Genomic DNA, 19,691 nt, shown 5'->3' on the forward strand with positions numbered 1-19,691 from the left:
CATAACTTCGGATTTTTAACACTCCTACCTTTCTTCAGCAGAGGGGCTTGCTGCCGTTTGTTCTGTCAGGGTTTGATCTTGAACCAGGATTTCCTCTTTAAATTTTACCTCGAAAATAAAAAAAACAACAACAACTAAAATATCACAAAGGCTATTCCATGTTCTTTTTAAAAAGTTTGAATATTTGAAAAAAAGAAAGAAAAAAAAATTAAAAATCTATATTTATGGCTTCACCAACTGGAAATATTGTACGTGTTTTGTCAGTGTCCATATAATTCAACGTTTTTGATGTCAGTGGAATCTTTGGGATAGGCTAATTTATAATACAGTAAATGGGTATGGGCTCAATCAATATAGAGTTAGAGAAACGCTAGAGCAGCTGGGCTGTAGGTCGGAGGGGATGACCCGGTTAAAATAATACAATATCTAAAATTTGACCTGGCGAATCAATAGAATCTACTGTTCCACTCTTCACGCGTAAACCTTGAGCAGCTTTGCTGAAGTTATCCTCTCTGCCTCCTGTTGAGTTGTCTTGAATCCACTCTGAAAGCGGACACTGTGATGAAAAGTGCTATTTCGCTGAGTAGGATTTTTGCCGAATCAAAGAGAGGTCCATAAAAGCTCCTAAGTTATGTTCTACCAAACTGAGCAAAGTATCGTTAATACCACTGTCTGAGTGTGAGCGGAGTGCAGCGAAGTCTCTCTTCCTGTCGACACACACACACACACACACACACACACACACACACACACACACACACACACACACGGGGCGTTGACGTGCTTTCTGCTTTATTTAACGGAATATATTTATGTGCAATGTGGCCGTTAGAAGGACCAAAACAGCCTTGCTGACTGACAACGGACATTTACTGAGTATCTTTGATTAAGGGACAAGATGTATGTGTATGTGAAGATCCCCCCCCCCCCCCCCCCCCCCCCGTGTGTGTGTGTGTGTGTGTGTGTGTGTGTGTGTGTGTGTGTGTGTGTGTGTGTGTGTGTGTGTGTGTGAACCAGGTATTTATCACGTTGTGGGGAGAAAAAACTGTTTACACAGCCATATTGTGGGGACTCACTGCAGGTCCCCTTAATGTAAATCATTAAATTTTAGGGTGCAGACTGAGGATAGGGTTACAGGTTAGGTAAGGTTAGATTAGGTACAGGGTTAGGAATAGGCAAATAGTGGTTATGGTTAGGGTTAGGGTAAGGCTCCAGGAAATGAATGTAAGTCTATGTAATGTCCCCACAAGTGATAACACAACGTGTGTGTGTGTGTGTGTGTGTGTGTGTGTGTGTGTGTGTGTGTGTGTGTGTGTGTGTGTCTTCTTGCAATTTTAGGTTGTACATGTAACGTGACATCACGGTGATGACAAGTGTCTATGTTATGGTGTGCAATTGTGGTGGGAGTCTAAATAATGCTTAATGTGGGATGTCAGTGCAGTGTCATGAACTTAATAAACCACCATGGTTAATTGATGCAAACTGGGCTGATTTCTTACTTTCTCCTGGGCATATGCATAAGATTGATTCAGTAAAGGGAACATTATTCAGTAAGCATTTGTACTTTAAAAAAAAACCAAACACATCAGCTGACAGGTTTTGTGTTGTTAAGCATGTGAATAATAGGGCTCCCATATTTCAAAGCAGAAAAAAAACAATACCAAAAAGATAGCCTTAAATTTTTTTAAACATATGCCACTTTCATGTCATGACAAAAAAAAAAAGAAAAAAGAAAAAAAAAAAGCCTGAATTTCATATAGAATTTTGGACAGGGATGCAAAATAGATGATAGTGTGCATCACTTATTAAATGGATGTCAGATGAACACATAAATATAGTTTATATGTTTTCTTTTACAGAAAAAACAAACAGAATAAATTTTTGTTGTAAAATAATCAATTTTACTATTTTTTGTTCGAAAACTCATGATTTCTACATTTACTTTCTTAAAGGACACTTTTTGACAATTACATTTTTGGTATATTTACAAATAAAACTCAAGAATTTGAATTAAATTGCATTGAATGAATACTGACTTCCAAATATGAAAATTAGTAAACTGAAGTAAACAAGATTGTTTATATGTTTATAAATATTATTGGACTACACAAACCTTTAACAGCATAAAACATCAAGAAGTCAACTTTAGTTATCCAGTGCTAAAATTTGAATTATAGATTTGGCCTTTAACATCATACTATATCTTTATGTCTAAAGCCACATTTGCAATAGAGTGTGTGATAGTTTTAAATAGTGAAGTTGGTGAGTTTATGTCTTAATAAGCAGGAAAACATACAATCATAAAAAGACACTTATAGATGTTTGTTTTTTCTATGCACGCAGTGTCCCTGCTAGACACATTTTTATAGTGGGATGTATGAGGCAACCACAAGAGCAACACCTATAGCTCTGACATTTGAACATCATTAAAAAAATATATATTAAAAAAATCCTGGTTCCTCTTGGAACTTTATCATAGTAGTGCTACATGCAGTTTTGCAATGTAGTGGATAATTAAAAAACAGTTTATAAAAAATGGGCAAAACAGTATCTGTAAGTAACCTGTTTGAATCTCTGTTAACTGTTGTTTCTTCTTCCGCTGAACTCCATTTTTGTAGGGTTTCTGTGTCATGGTGTTTATATTATATATTTATGATGCCTCTATCTCTAAATTTACATCATATTGGAAGAAAGAGAATGACAGGATGACATCTTGACTTTGTGAGATATATTTAACTATTAGCAACACAAACCGCTTCTGTATTTGCTGCCTGCGGTGACACACTGCTGTGATTTGTGACACTAACAAGGGAATAAGTTATTGCCCCCCCCACCCCACCCCCCACCCCAACCCTCCTCCTGTGGTCTTGTTTCACTCTTTATACTAGGATTATTTCACCTGACTTTTATGGCACGTCAAAAAATTACAGTGGACGGGCTCCCCCAGTATGATACTACACTGTAAGCTCAGGACCACAGACCAAGCTATCGTATTTTGGTGGGAGTCAGAACTTTGCTCAGTCTCTATCTGGTTGACATGAAAGCCTGTTGACCTCTTTGATGATGTTTGCTGCTGCACCTCCTATTGTAGACAATAGGCTCAGGTGCCTGTCAGTCAAACAAACCCTTCTACCCTGCAAAGACCTAATCATGTTTCTGTGGCAAACTTTTGTGGTGCCTTTGTTGTGGTATAGTGGGCATCCCACTGTGGCTGATGTACTTCCTCAAAAATGTAAAATGTCACACGGAATGTCATAATTCATCAAACTGGTGGTTTTTGGTGGTGGTAGCATTTGTTGTTGTGAAGATTCTAAAAGAATGCAAAGGAATCTTGTTTTCTGTAATGCTAGGTACATTTACATTTTGTGACCTAAAAATGATATCCCCACTAGATAGCAGGATTGTTACATAATAAATATAGCACTGCCTAATAATATGTCATCCATTGGCAAAACCCCACTAAGGACGCATCATCCCATTTCAAGACTTTAATATCTCTTTAATTGAATAATTAGAATAGATTTTAACTTAATGTGGAAAACAATTCTACAATTAAATACATTTTTCCATCAGCTAAATGAGTTGCCCATTGTTGCATGATGTAAACAGCTAATTGCTGTATTGTGAAATTGAAGCTGTATATTTAGACAGGATTTGTGAATTAAATATCAGTTTTAGTGTTCTATGATTAATGATTTCTAGTGTTTCTCCACCCTGACAAAATAAAATGTGAAAAAAAAACAATGAAATTTTTTTTGGCAAATAAATGATCCCAGAACAGTCACTGATAAAGCCTTATCTGGCATCCCAGTCTGTATGTTGTTGTTGGGAGATGGAAAAAAGGGCTTTAGAGGATTTTTCTCATCCTGACAAAGACTAACATGAGATGTAAGGGCCTTAGTCTGGCCTCAGGTGAAGACAGGAGAGCAGATAATGAGTGAGAGCTGGTGTCAGACAGAGATGACCCCATAATGACCGGTACACACACACACACACACACACACACACACACACACACACACACACACACACACACACACATTTCTTTTTTTTACAAACATTATCAAACAAATACATTGAACTAAATGCACATACTGCATATATAAATAATAATTATGGTCAATTTAACATGGAATGACCAAAGAATGTTGCAAAGCAAATCACATATTAACCCAGCCTAACAACATGTTTTGGTGTAATCCCAAAAGGAAAGTGAAACTTCCATGGAAAATGGGATATTATTTTTCTAAAAAGTATAATAGGAAGTAAAACAAGGTTTAATTAGCGTTAAGAAGTGTTAAAATCCATACTGTTCATTGTTTACTAGTTGTTGGCCTGTACACACCATTTTTGTTGTACATATACCACGTGCAGCAAATGTAAGGGTCCGACCAGTCATCCACTGACTTTTGTTTACTCTTGATGCCTTGCCTAGGTACATCATCAGTGACGTAAACTGAGTTCGGGGAGGGTTGAACATTGAATATTTTCACCCAGGCAACCAGCAACCTGCATAGGATATGATGCTGAGAGCAGTGTAGGCATGGCCCTTATACATAGCAGTGATAAACCAGGCCTATGAAGGGCTAACTGCGTGCAGACAGAGACACACAGAGAAAAGTATGAGATTTGAGGTATTTTAATTGCAAAGGGCAAAGGGAATGGAATATGAGCTGGGGTCAAGTTAAGAAGAGACATCAAGGAGAGGGTAACTGAGCCAAGCAGGTCTAGAGCAGAATCTGGGAAGTTGGGCTGAACAGGAGTCCAATGCAGGGGAGCATGACAGACGAGATGAAGAGGGAAGCAACAGGATGCGGGCAACAAGCAAATATAAATGTAACCCGCCATGAGAAAACTAGCAACAAGTCCAACTGAACATATATTCAGAGTTCATGGTTACCAATGTGATAATTTCTCTCTTCAGAAAGTTTATGATAAAAGAATGCACATGGAGGTGGAACTGGAGCTCTGGATCAGGTTGAGTGAGGAAGCTGTATGCTGGAAATAGCTCTCAGGCAAAGATTCCCGCCCCCTCTATTTCCCTCTGTTTCAGGCCCTTTCAGAATGTGTCGTTTCTGGTGTCTGTAGCTTTAAATGCAAATGAGCTGCTGCTGCCCCACCCATAAAGTGTTACCATGTTAATGGGGAGAGAGTAGACTCACGTAGCACTACCCGTGTGAAAGTAGCAGACATGGCAGCAATGAACAGACCAAATGCTTCAGTAGTTCAACCGCACATGTTTTAACCTGAATTGGATCCTGAAGGAGGGAAGGCTCCTACAGAACCTCAGACTCAGAGAATTCAGCAGGACGCTTCTGAATGGTTAGTCAAAAAACGTCTTTCTATTTTTTTCCCTTCAATACGGGCACCTCCTCTACAGGGGGCAGCGTGAGATGCCTGCAGTTCAGATGGTCAATGCTCACACTAGGAAACACCAATCCTAACTTGTAGCATGACTAAGACTAAGACATACTTTATTGATCACAACGACACAACACGCACATGCCATGCTTCTGTCAAATTGTACACGTTTAACTCATCCTGGTAAGTCCTTCCTCCGCGGCACACCAGGAGTGGTGGGGTGCCAGCCGACAGTGGCGCCTGAGGATCCAGTTTCTTCTTGTCACCATTGATCAGATGGCGCTCTCCTTGCATGTTTTTAGTGGGTTTTTTTATGAAGGATACCCCAGGTGAACATGGTGAACATGCAAACTCCACACAGAGATAGATAGAGATGAAGGGCAGCAGGCACTGAAGGCATGGTGGAGGACATGCTCTCAGTGCCCACAGTGCCCCTGGCGGAAATCGAACTCGGGACCTTCTAGCTGTGAAGCGACAGTGTTACCACTGTGACACCATGCTGCCTATGACGGGGAGAAACTCAACTAAAAGCCTCTACCAAGCAATGCCACCCAAACGAAACATAATTCATACCCCAAGAAATTATATGGTCATGTAAGGAAAACATGAAAATAGCGTGTGCCCACTTTAGTGCGTCTGCTGATTTCACCACGTCATGCAAACCACAAAAGCCTGGTATTGTATGAAAGCAGAGAGTCTGAAGGTCCTGGTTGTTTACATAAAGAGGAGGGGGTTTCCAGAGTGGGGGGAGCGCTCTTCATCCGATATACTGTCTCTGGGGACTTCCTCCTGGATCGTCATTGGTGTTTCTATGGTGAACTTGGGTACTGCTCCTCTTGACTCTGACTGGTCAATAGAGGTGTCGATCATCAAATTTGATCACTGGGTTGCTGAGACATTGACTGGTCTAACTAGTCTAACTGTTAGTTTCAGCACTCCTTTTCATTTACACATGCATGGGCAGAGTGCACACAGAGGACACTGCTGTCCAGCATTACTGGCCATTCACCTCAGGCTGAGAGAAAGTAGCTAGCGAGAGCACACACATTCAAATCTAAAACATGGGTGCTATTATTGGTTGAAAATGCTGATATGCAAGGTTTCTTATTTCTTTAGCTTCACACATGCATGATTTTTTTTTTATTTGATTGTATCAATGCACATGTGGAAAGTGTGCAACAATGCAGTCAGAGCCTGAAAACATATGCTGCCAGGAGGTGCCATGGGTCACATTATCTTCACCTACACTTATGAGTAGCCTGATTGCAGATAACATGCCACTGCAGATACTCACCTTATGTTAAGCATAATAGGTTACAAGACGGCTGCAGCAGCTGGATGAAAGGCCTCCATGCATGATCAACCAGAAGATGCCTGTAGTCATCCCATCACGTGTAGTACTTCGGATATGGAGGCTTCAAATTGCCCCCCCGCCCCCGATTGAATCTTGACACGTAGCTGGCGATGACCTCCTCCTTGTCTAGATGCTCATATTGTGAAGACACGTCCGGCGGCATGTTTATCTTCAGAATCTCAGCTCTGCACGATCATGGGTCAACATAGACCTTCTCCATGATCATGCCCATCAAATCACCAATATACTCTGCAATACAGAGACACGCAAACACAAACACAAAAAAGTGAATCACTAATATAATTCATTAGATGATTCAACAACTGTTGATTTCATGACATTTTGCACTTTGAATTTTGTAGTTTTCTCAGGTATTGTGTATGTGCGGATTTTTTGATTTATTTATTGTGTTGAAAGTACAGAGTTGTTTATGTTTATTTTTGAGTGAAAAAAAAGAACACTTACAAATGTGGCCTCAGTCTTCACTGGTTTGGCTCTGCATTCTGCCTTCCTGGACTTTGGAAACTCAGTTTGAAAAGAGGATCCCCGATGATGTGGTGACTTGTCCTCTATCGGTTTTCTTGTTGTGATGCAGTGCATTACAACATTAGTCCTTGCAGGACACAGTAACCTGGACAAGTGTAACAAAAGTATATTGTTATGTTAACAGGGCCTTCTTATAAGTAAAACATGACATCACTGTTACAGTTTAAATTCAAGCACAAAAGGCTGCAACAGCGAACTGCTACACTTGATCAAAAGCAAGTAACTGTAATGATGCACTGGCCTATATAAAAAGAGAGAAGCAACATCAACTTTATCTTACACGTACAGCTCTGCCAACAGCTGCATACATCGTAAAAAATGATGACTCGTAAAAATAAACTCAAAGATTCATTGCACAGAATGGTTGACTTGGAGTGTAAATTGTACTGTGATGTAGCAGTCTCAACCAGGGGTGGACTGGGACAAAAAAATCGGCCCTGGCATTTTGGACCAGACTGGCCCACCACATTTGATAACACACACCTTTTCCGTCTTTTCGCTCTCTTGAATGTGTATACCAACTGTGCAACTCTTTAAAACCGCATACCTTAAGCCATGCAATCAGTTAACGTGAATCAGTGAGAGTGGACACATTAAATATTTCCAAAAAGTCTAATTTATTAACACTACAAAAAAGTATACTCCACCACTCCATCACAGTCATGGGTCTTTAAGCAGAACTGATCCTATTGGGTGTACCTATGTGTTTCAGGGAGGAAGAAAAAAAGAGAAGAGATGAGAAATGATGGATCAGATGTTAACTCTTCCAAGAGTAGTACTCAATAAACTGTGAACTTACCCAGTCCAAAAGGATGAATGTAGCTGAACTAATGAATGAACTTTGAACTCTCTGTATGTATGTTTGAGAGAGAAAGACATAAAGATTTAATTATTAGTCAATCTTCAATAAAAAATAAAATAAAAAAATAAAAATAGCAGTATAGAAACTGAAAACTTAAGAGGGATAATGACACATGAATGAGGGAGAGGGCTACATACACAATGTCTCAAAAAAAAACTTGCGTACACAGGTTTTACAAACTAACTAGAATACAAACTAACCTGGCCATATAGAACATTAGCCAAAAATATGTTATTGATGCTTTATCATTGTCAGATTTACCAAGGCGTTGGGCTGCTTTCCTCATTACAAGTGTTCTGAAAGCAGTCCAGCTTACCGCAGGTTTTACTGCATGTCCCTGTACAATGTCGCCACCACCACTGTCATCGGCCACGGGAGCTGATGAAGGCCCTGCCGCGGCAAACATATCAGAAATTTTTGTGCATTTTGCAGCACTGGCTTGAAGAACCAGCTCCTTTTTCTCTCGCAGTTTCTCTGCACCTCCTTTTCGTTTTCTCTCCATTCTCGCAGATCCTAACAGATTACGTTACTGACGCAAAAGAGGGGAAGTGTTTCAGGATATGATTGGGCGAGATGAGCCCCGTCACGTGTCAGTGAAGAAAATAACCATCGGCCACAGAACTGCGTGTGTCGAGGGGCGGTCGGTGTTTAGGAACAAACTCATGCGCTGACTTTTTTTTTTTTTTTTTTTTTTTTGCCGAATGCATTACGCCGCAGGGCCAAAGTAAAAAGGTGTTTAACGATGTGATTGCCAGCCCAGTGTCAATCAGGCTGCTAATCAACTGGCTGTATGGGCTGGTCAGACCAATATTTAAAATTAACAAAAAAAAAAAATAGAAATGATGAAAAAATGATGATTCCTAATACAGTGCTTCCAATAATGAAATGACGGATCTGTGAGAAGGTAACCCTATATCTGGTGTGTGGATGGGAGGGGAGATGAGGATGGGGGTGGTGGCTGGTGGCCGGTAATATGCAAATGTCCCCAATTCTTACGTAAGAGTAGGTGCTAAATTTGATCATCTCATTTGAAAGCTGCAGGCAGGGTGCTTTCAGAGATCCGTATCTCATTTAAAAAAGCATGGACAGTCTAATCTCACACTTTGTATGCGTGTGGCAGCACCAGAGACCCAAAATCACACCCCAAATCCCAGAGTTTATTCATCATATGGGACCTTTAATTGCAAATGATAAAGGAAATGGGATACGAGCCAGGACTGAGGCATACCATGGAGTGGGTAGCAGAGCATGTCCAGAGCGGAATCTGGGACATTGCTGGTAGCAGCAGGGGAGCTGATGCAGATGAGACAAAGGGACAGCAGACAGGGTCCCAAGCAGAGGGAGATGAGAAATAGGGTTAGTCACGAGTAACAGGTAATGAAAAATATAAACTAGTAAAAGGGCTGGAAATGAAGACTGAGAACAGGAGCTATAGCAGCATGGATGTGCCAGAGCTGAGTCTTTGTAGGACTTTTGATTACAGGACAGGATGAAGCTGGAGAGGCTCTGTTCCAGCTCAAGCACACCTGTCTCCACTCATGTACTCACACACCACACACACACACACACACACACACACACACACACACACACAGAGAGAGAGAGAGAGAGAGAGAGAGAGAGAGAGAGAGAGAGAGAGAGAGAGAGAGAGAGAGAGAGAACCTGAGGGAGACAGGAGATACAGCAGATCAGATGATGGACTGCCTTGTAATGGTCATACTTATTGGATTTCAACCTACAGTTGTTGGGCTGTACAGTGGCCATGGCTCTTGGATCCTTTTTCTGACAAGGTCCATGGGAGATTATTCATCAAGCCTCAGTAGTAAAATATTAGATAAAGATAGATAGGAAGGAATAAATTACCAGAAAAGTGCTCACCACATTCTCAATTTATGGCTCATCTTGCTGTTAGCCACAAAGAGATTTTAGGGTAATTTCACTCTCAGTGTTGCAGCATCTTCACAGAACACAAAATTTAAAACACCTTCCTGACTCATTTTCTGTGCAGATGGAGTCTCAGGTTAGTGGTGAGCCCAGTGTTCCTCAAGGCCCTCAGGTTGCTAATGAATCTCTACAAGTTCATGATGGTTGTGATGCGCAAATCAAAAACCAGTAATGGTGCCAGGGTCGTAGACCATGGAGGTACATTAGAATGTTAAAAAGTTCAACAGTCATAGCTGAAAATACAACAAAGATGGCTCATCAACCAAAGGCAGCAACAAAAATACTCCCCTCACTGTCCCCTTTGGGCCAATTAATGATGCTAGGATGCATCTAGTTGGCCATATATTCACTGTAGACAACAGAATGACTGGTTGAGTCAAGATACCTGGGGCTGGTCTATGAGTTTTTAAGATTGCATCTTTCAGGATAAATCTTTCCTGAGTGCTTTCACATTGAGGTTATGCCTTGGCAGACAGTCAAAAGTTCCAGTCCAACTTCCAGTCTCCTTCCTCTCAATGAGACCAGGAAAGAAATTTCATCTTTACCTCTCTTGATCATGGCAATTAAGTAAAATGGCAAAATCGATTAATCAAAGGCAAGAATTAAAATAAAGGAAACAAAAGATCTCATTCACATTTGGAGGGCCAACAGGATTTGTATGAAGATTCAAATGCGGCCCTGTTTTATTCAGTCTTGCAACAAGCAAGCAATTATTTAGAATAATTTGTTCAGCTGTGCATGTTGAAAATACATGTAATTAATGGAGGAACATGTAGTGGTCATTGATCAAGACTGCATGGCTCCCACACTGCAGACAGATGATGGTGGCAATTACAGTGATCAGTTTTTACCATTCTCCAACTCCATTTTAATTATCAATCTAAACCCCTGCTCAATTTGATATGGAGGCCAAAGGTAAGCTGGGGGCTCCTGGTCCTTTCAGGGAAAACAGCTGACATGAAACTAACCAAAAATTCTCAAAATATTTCATATCTGCATATATTCATATGTGAATTATTAATAATCCACCAACACCATGTAACATACATGTACAAATACTCACAAACAACAATTTATGTACTCAAAACACAGTGAGACATTGTATTAAGTATTTGATAGCATATGCATATATCCTGGTTTATTAAAACACACCTCCCCCAATGAGACCACCATCACATACACACACATAAAGATATACACACACACACACACACACACACACACACACACACACACACACACACACACACACACACACACACACACACACACAAAATTGTCTTTATGACTCCTGTCTGTCTATCTGCTGGCCTCTAAGTGCAGTCGATTGGTGAACATGATAGATGACTACAGCTGGAACAGAATTTTACCCTCTGATAATACCGAAACATCTGGCAGCCATTACTTCATGCAGACCCCTCCCATTCTCTCTCACTCCTCCTCCCCCTTCTTCCTCTTCCAGCTCCCCACCATTTTGTACTGCTGTGTTCCCCTCCACCAGAGGGCCCCATTTTCACCAAATGAACTGGACCTTTTTTTCCTTTGAAAGCCCCCAAAAACAAAGGATGATTTGCAAGCCGCCTTTCTGTGTGAAGTTTGCATGTTCTTCCCGTGCATGCGTGGGTTCTCTCCGGGTACTCCGGCTTCCTCCCACAGACCAAAAACATGCTCATTAGGTTAATTGATGACTCTAAATTGTCCGTAGGTGTGAGTGTGAGTGTGAGTGTGAATGTTTGTTGGTCCTTACATGTGGCCCTGCAATCGGCTGGCAACTGGTCCAGGGTGTACCCCGCCTCTCGCCCATTGTAGCTGGGATAGGCTCCAGTCCCCCGCAACCCCGAAAGGGATAGGCGGTATAGATAATGGATGGATGGATGGATTTGCAAGCCATTTTTAACACAAAAAAAGCCACTCATTGTTTGATGGGTACAGTAGTGCTTTGTTGGACACAACTGTGAATGATGTAGTAGGTATTATTGTTACAAGGGAGCACATATAGCCATTACAACAGTATGTGATGGTGTTTTCAGTGCAAAAAATAGTGTGTTTAAGGTACAATGAAAAAAGGTGAAGACACAGAAGAGGTGAAGAAAAGGGAGGTAAAGCAGAGAAGAGGGTGGGCCCATGGCAGCCTTTGAAACAAACTCCCAGGTCACTTTATTGACCCGATAACTGCTATGATGCTATGACGCAACACGTAACACACACACACACACACACACACACACACACACACACACACACACACACACACACACACACACACACACACATCCACCACATACAGGCAAAAAGGGACTTCCATCAAAAGAAACTATCACAAAATGTGTTTTTTTTCTTCATCTGATCAGGCCTTGCCATAAAGGGAAATATTGGATTCATTAGAAGCCAAACCAAAGACAGCCTGCCCATTGTTCCCTATAAAAACAGAAAACAGTCAGGAAATAGAGAAAAATTTATCTGGAGAATTTATAGCTTCTGACCATATGGAGCCTTCTTTCAATTAGGCCTGTGAAGAGCAATCAACAGCACAGCATGTTTTTAGCCCACGGCTTGGGACACAACATGGGTCTATTGGCTTTTTCCAAATGAATGATTTGCCAAACTAGTTTTAATTTGCAGCCATCGAAGGGGCAATGTGTCAGCCATGAGACACCAGAAAACATTGGCTGTCCCTCTAGAATAATAAACTCCACCATCTATATATGTCCACAACATTTTTAGTCACACAAACCTTTATATTTTCAAGTGGAACTACAGACTTAATGAATTTTGACAAGACCTCAAGCATTAAGCTAAGCTGTCACGAGTCAGTCTAACTTTAATTTATCTCTGTTTACCTGCAAACAGATACAGAAACATCATCAAGATATACAGTCATTACAGTTATATTCAGGAATTAGTCATTGTAGTCAATCAGTTAAATAACAGAAAATTAATTGTCAGTAATTTTGCTAATTAATCATTTAGTCATGTACTTCTCAAATGCAAGGATTTAATGCTCTTCTCTGTTTTATATAATTGTAAACTGAATCTCTATGAGTTTTGGACTGTTGGCAGTTATATAAAGTTCTACAGTTAAACATATCATCTGGGCTCTTGGAAAATATTTTTAACTATTTTCTGACGTGCTGTACAAAACCAATAATTTAGCAATTGTAGCAATAACTGACAGAGCAATGAATGATGAAATTAATGGATTCTTTTTGCGTAAATCACCAGAAAACAAAACAAAACAACAACAAAAACAAAAACAGAACACAGAAGTCACATTAAAACAGACCAAAATATCAAAAGGCCTAACAACAAAAGTAAAAAAACATTAAAAGATATGATCATTACTCATTGATAAACACAAATAATTAACCAAACCAAACTGAAACCTTTTCACATTTCAGACCATTTGACAACAAAGGTCCAGCAGGACAATGGCCTGGTATACCTTTCGCTGGCACTCTCCAACTGTCATATATGGTAGGTTATGTCATTTTGGGAATTGTTATAGGTGATATTTTGTAACACAAAACCACGAAAACATGAACACAAAATGAACACATAGTATAAACCACTTTTTAATGGGTTAACTGTCTTCTCTCAGACCCAATTTAAACTAAAGCTCTGACAATTAACAAATTAAATGGATGAAATATGAAGGTGAATCATCCACTGCAGTCTTGAACATATCCCCAAGACAGTTTCATTATATGGCTGCGTTACTAAGGGGACTGTATATAAACAACTTTTCTTGCTAGTTCCAAAGCATATTATACTGTAATCATAGTCATGACCTCTCAACTTCATAGTCAAAGTAGTGGTCATAGCCCCTCAACTTGATAATCCAGTCATTGTCAACGCTGTAAAGTTCGCCATTTATCAACCATCAGATGAACTTTTTGTCCTGCCTGTTTCAACGAGTCCATAATTGGAATAAGCGTGACCGTTTCTCCACTACTTCTGCTGGATATGGATTACTCATATAAAAATGTACGCCTTTGCCATTCAGTTTTCTGATCTAGTGCTTGGAAGTAGCAAATTTAATGGGGGGTCTTGGTTTACCTTGTGCAATACATTGCCCACTCTTGGATGCTTCTTCCTGCTGGATCTTCCTAAACGCTTCCTTCGAAATGCCAAGTCATTCCTGTATGAATGCTCTTGCAAGGGCCTCTGATGTTTTGTGAGTTTTCATTCTTTCAAAGTAGCTTAGTCCATGAGGACTGAGATGCCCTTGATCAAGGCACTGAACTGTGGCAGCCCCACTACTCCAACGTCTTTCCCAAAAAAATGAAATTCATTAATGTGCAACTCAAATACCCACACACTTTTTCTTGCACTGACATTTTGCATCCTTGTGTTCTGCTTTGTCGGCTGCTATAATGTTTAATGTTTTTATTAAATGGTTAGTTGGTTTTCAGAAGTCAGTATTTTTCAAAATACGTTAAATCAGTTAACAATGCTTCATTCAAAAGCTACCAAAATTGAATACGAGATATCACATTTCGAACTGAAGTATCAATCAGCAAACCACTGTTACACAGGGCTATATCTATACTAATGCTGCTAGTATCATCTTTTAGCACCTCTTGAAATATAAATGAATAATGTTCAGCAACGATTTGTTCTAATTTTTACACACTGTGATTCATGATTTTTTTTTATTTGATTGTATCAGTGCACATGTGGAAAGTGTGCAACAATGCAGTCAGAGCCTGAGAACATATGCTGCCAGGAAGAGCCACAGGTCACATTATCTTTACCTACACTTATGATTGAGTGTATGATTGCAGATAACATGCCACTGCCGATACTCACCTTATGTTAAGCATAATAGGTTACAAGACGGCTGCAGCAGCTGGATGAAAGGCCTCCATGCATGATCAACCAGAAGATGCCTGTAGTCATCCCATCATGTGTAGTACTTCGGATATGGAGGCTTCAAATTGCCCCCCGCCCCCGATTGAATCTTGACATGTAGCTGGCGATGACCTCCTCCTTGTCTAGATGCTCATATTGTGAAGACACGTCCGGCAGCATGTTTATCTTCAGAATCTCAGCTCTGCACGATCATGGGTCAACATAGACCTTCTCCATGATCATGCCCATCAAATCACCAATATACTCTGCAATACAGAGACACGCAAACACAAACACAAAAAAGTGAATCACTGATATAATTCATTAGATGATTCAACAACTGTTGATTTCATGACATTTTGCACTTTGAATTTTGTAGTTTTCTCAGGTATTGTGTATGTGCAGATTTTTTGGTTTATTTATTGTGTTGAAAGTACAGAGTTGTTTATGTTTATTTTGAGTGAAAAAAAAGAACACTTACAAATGTGGCCTCAGTCTTCACTGGTTTGGCTCTGCATTCTCCCTTCCTGGACTTTGGAAACTCAGTTTGAAAAGAGGATCCCCGATGATGTGGTGACTTGTCCTCTATCGGTTTTCTTGTTGTGATGCAGTGCATTACAACATCAGTCCTTGCAGGACACAGTAACCTGGACAAGTGTAACAAAAGTATATTGTTATGTTAACAGGGCCTTCTTATAAGTAAAACATGACATCACTGTTACAGTTTAAATTCAAGCACAAAAGGCTGCAACAGCGAACTGCTACACTTGATCAAAAGCAAGTAACTGTAATGATGCACTGGCCTATATAAAAAGAGAGAAGCAACATCAACTTTATCTTACACGTACAGCTCTGCCAACAGCTGCATACATCGTAAAAAATGATGACTCGTAAAAATAAACTCAAAGATTCATTGCACAGAATGGTTGACTTGGAGTGTAAATTGTACTGTGATGTAGCAGTCTCAACCAGGGGTGGACTGGGACAAAAAAATCGGCCCTGGCATTTTGGACCAGACTGGCCCACCACATTTGATAACACACACCTTTTCGGTCTTTTCGCTCTCTTGAATGTGTATACCAACTGTGCAACTCTTTAAAACCACATACCTTAAGCCATGCAATGAGTTAACATGAATCAGTGAGAGTGGACACATTAAATATTTCCAAAAATTCTAATTTATTAACACTACAAAAAAGTATACTCCACCACTCCATCACAGTCATGGATCTTTAAGCAGAATTGATCCTATTGGGTGTACCTATGTGTTTCAGGGAGGAAGAAAAAAAGAATAGAGATGAGAAATGATGGATCAGATGTTAACTCTTCCAAGAGTAGTATTCAATAAATTGTGAACTTACCCAGTCCAAAAAGGTTGAAGTGACTCCTGAGTGACCTTTGAACTCTGTGTATGTATATTTGAGAGAGAAAGACAGAGATTTAATTATTGGTCAGTCTTCAAGATAAAAATAGCAGTGTAGAAACTGAAAACTTAAGAGTGATGATGACACATGAATGAGGGAGAGAGAAAGAGAAATAATAGACATGGTTGATTGATCTGATTATCACTGTTTTCCAGACAAAGCAGTGCTGAATAAGAAGGCCTGTGAACTTAGGCAAATCCTTAAAAAAGAAGACATCATCCTGTATGTGTGTGACAGATAGAAAGAGGATGAGAGGATCGTCTGTGTCTTTTGCATTACATTAACTGTGAACTTACTATAACATGAGGGTTCGATGTGTGGTGGCTGGATCACTCTTGCTAGAAATAAACAGCAGGATGGAGATGGATATTTTCTTAAGCAGCACTTTACTGATATCCACACTTCAGCAGATTCACAACAACTACATTTTCCCAGTCACACTTCCTCGTTAGCAGTCACATGTCCGTTAACCAACCAATGAGAAGCTAGAAGGACGTAGGCTGAGGTAAATGTGTGAGACTTAAAAAGGCAGATCCAGTAAGCTATTTAACTGTTTTTAACAATGCTGCTGTAAATATCGTAACTTGTAAATTTTTAACAATGCTGCTGTAAATATCGTAACTTGTAAATATGTAAATAATACTTTTAAACATAAATGTGTAAATAGTTAACTGCACAAACATTGAAAATATATTTAGAAATATAAATATATTTTAACAATTCACTAAAATACATGAATTAACTTAATTTGTAACCTTGAACATAAATGAACTTGTAAATCTTACATTACCAAGGAAAAGGGATGCAAGTGAAGTCATCCCCTAAAGGACTCCTCCTATAACAAACAAGTAAAGTATCCTGTGTGTGTGTGTGTGTGTGTGTGTGTGTGTGTGTGTGTGTGTGTGTGTGTGTGTGTGTGTGTGAGAGAGAGAGAGAGAGAGAGAGAGAGAGGACAGTGTTGAAACAGGGACTTCCCTGTGCCTCCATCATGTACAGGGAGGGAAAAAAGAGAGCTACATTACAAGTAAGTGTTCTGAAAGCAGTTCAGCTTACTGCAGGTTTTACTGCAAGTCAATGTTGCCACCAGCACCACTGTCATTGGCCACAGGAGCTGATGAAGACCCTGCTGTGGCAAACATATCAGAAACTTTTGTGCATTTGGCAAAAGAGGGGAAGTGTTTCATGATATGACTGGGCGAGATGAGCCCCATCACGTGTCAGTGAAGAAAATAACCTATGGGCCACAGACCAGCGTGTGTCGAGGGCCGGTTGGTGGTTATGAACAAACTCTTGCGCTGACTTTTTTTTTTGCCAAATGCATTACGCCTGCAGGACCGAAGCGAAAGGGGTTGGTGCTTAACGATGTGATTGGGCCAGCCCAATGTCAATCGGGTCATAGATCAACTGTCTGGTATTATGGGCCGGTCAGACCAATATTTAAAATAAAAAAAGTGGCCGACTAGTCCAAATAGCACGTCGGCCCACCGGGAAAATGCCCGCTATGCCAGATGGTCAGTCCGTCCCTGCCTCCCACAGACATAAGTCCCCAGAAACAGTGTTAACACATTATTAGCTATTTCTATTTTAAGCATGACTGTTGCACTGTCCTTGCAATTTGCTGTGTGCTATTATGGCAATAGTCAATAGTTTGCTACTTTTTTTGAGCAGGTTAACGTTTGCTGATTATGCAGCTTAAACAGTGGGGCTAACTAACATTAAAATTAGCATTGTAACATTAACTTTTTCAGTAACGTTACCTCAGGGGGACACACAAAGCAAAATGGTGTTTGCCTGGTCTTTGGATTGATTTGTGATCCAAATGGGAAAAAAAGGAAAAAAAGATTGCAATCTCCTTCAAAATAAAAGCACATTTTTTAAAATTAACTTTTATTTTTTTTCACAGTCAAATGCCCACGATCCACTGAAACTGGGTGCCATGGGTTGACCACTGCTCTAGATCAGTGGTTCTCAACTGGTCTGGTTTTGGGACCCACCATCACCCCATAATGACAAGCCACTACACCACACAAACATGGCGGAAAATCTGAAAGTGGTGGCGCTTGCTCCATCCATGGCTGCCACTACGGCGACTCCACTTACCTCCCCACACAGGTGCGACGGCTGTCTCCAAAAATCCCAGTCCATTGCACAACTCGAGCGCTGTATCTCCGATCTTTACTGGATCCAGAATGAAGAAAAGCTCCTGGACTTATTGTTCACACTGGGCGCCGGTCTGCGGGTCAACTCCGAGTTGGACTCCACCATCCCGGTCGTGGATGCTAACCATCTTGCCGCCTCTGTCTCTCAGCCTTCCCTTGGCCTCGGGGATAATCCAACTTCAACCGGGTTGGCTGCCTCGGTCCCACCATGTCTCCAGTCTGATGACCGCTGGCTATTGCTGGGTGCAAAGCCCAAGCGTATGTTTGCTGCTGCTCTGGATTTTACCCCAAATTTGAGGCACAGAGCATGTAGTTCCACCCCGCAGCGAGAGCCTTGGACCACGGTACCAGGCAGGAAGGCAGACGGGACCAGCCTGCAACCCCTCGGTGAGCTCCAGCTGTCCAACCAGTACGATGTCCTGAGCTTGGAGGATTTCCCCCCGCTGACCAGGGAGCCGGAGCTGGAGCCGGAGGTTGTTCCTGAGCGGGCCGCTGTTTCCATCGCGGCAGCAACGGCCGGTGCTCCCTTCACCGAGGCTCAAGCTGGTGTCTCCTCTTCTGCTCCAGCGGAATCCATCCCTGCAGCCTCAAATCGCTCAGAGCCGGGCCGGAATGCACCCCGCTCTGCTGGCTCGTCGGCTCGGTGAAGGCTGCTCAGGGAAGCGGTGTGCCGGCACTCACAGGAGATCTCTCACCGTGCTGTTCCTGAGCAGCAGCAACCAGAGGGAACCCGATCCCAGTCCAATGGGGACAAGGTAACACCAGCACCCCCTTGTCCTCTTTTCCCTCCAACCACCTTAATTGTGTGTGACTCCATAATTAGACGTGTCCACTTTTTCAATGCTGTCACTCGCTGCTTCCCAGGTGCTACTGTACCCGTCATTTTAAATGAACTCCCAGAGCTTCTGCGCTCCCTGCCTGGTACCGTTAGCAAGATTATTGTTCATGTGGGATGCAATGATACTGCTCGTAAGTCGTCTGAGCAGATGAAAGCTGATTTTAAAGACCTTTTTAGACTCCTGCACAGCACAGGTAAAGCCGTCTTCATCTCCGGCCCAATCCCAACACTGGCCCGCGGAGCTGAGCGGCTCAGCCGTCTGCTCAGCCTCAATACCTGGATGCTTTCCGCCTGCAGAGACTGTGAGGTGGCTTTTATTGACAAATTTAATCTATTTTGGAATCGCTATTCC

The sequence above is a fragment of the Chaetodon trifascialis genome, chromosome 2, assembly GCF_039877785.1.
Source record: "Chaetodon trifascialis isolate fChaTrf1 chromosome 2, fChaTrf1.hap1, whole genome shotgun sequence".
Classification (NCBI taxonomy): Eukaryota; Metazoa; Chordata; class Actinopteri; order Chaetodontiformes; family Chaetodontidae; genus Chaetodon; species Chaetodon trifascialis.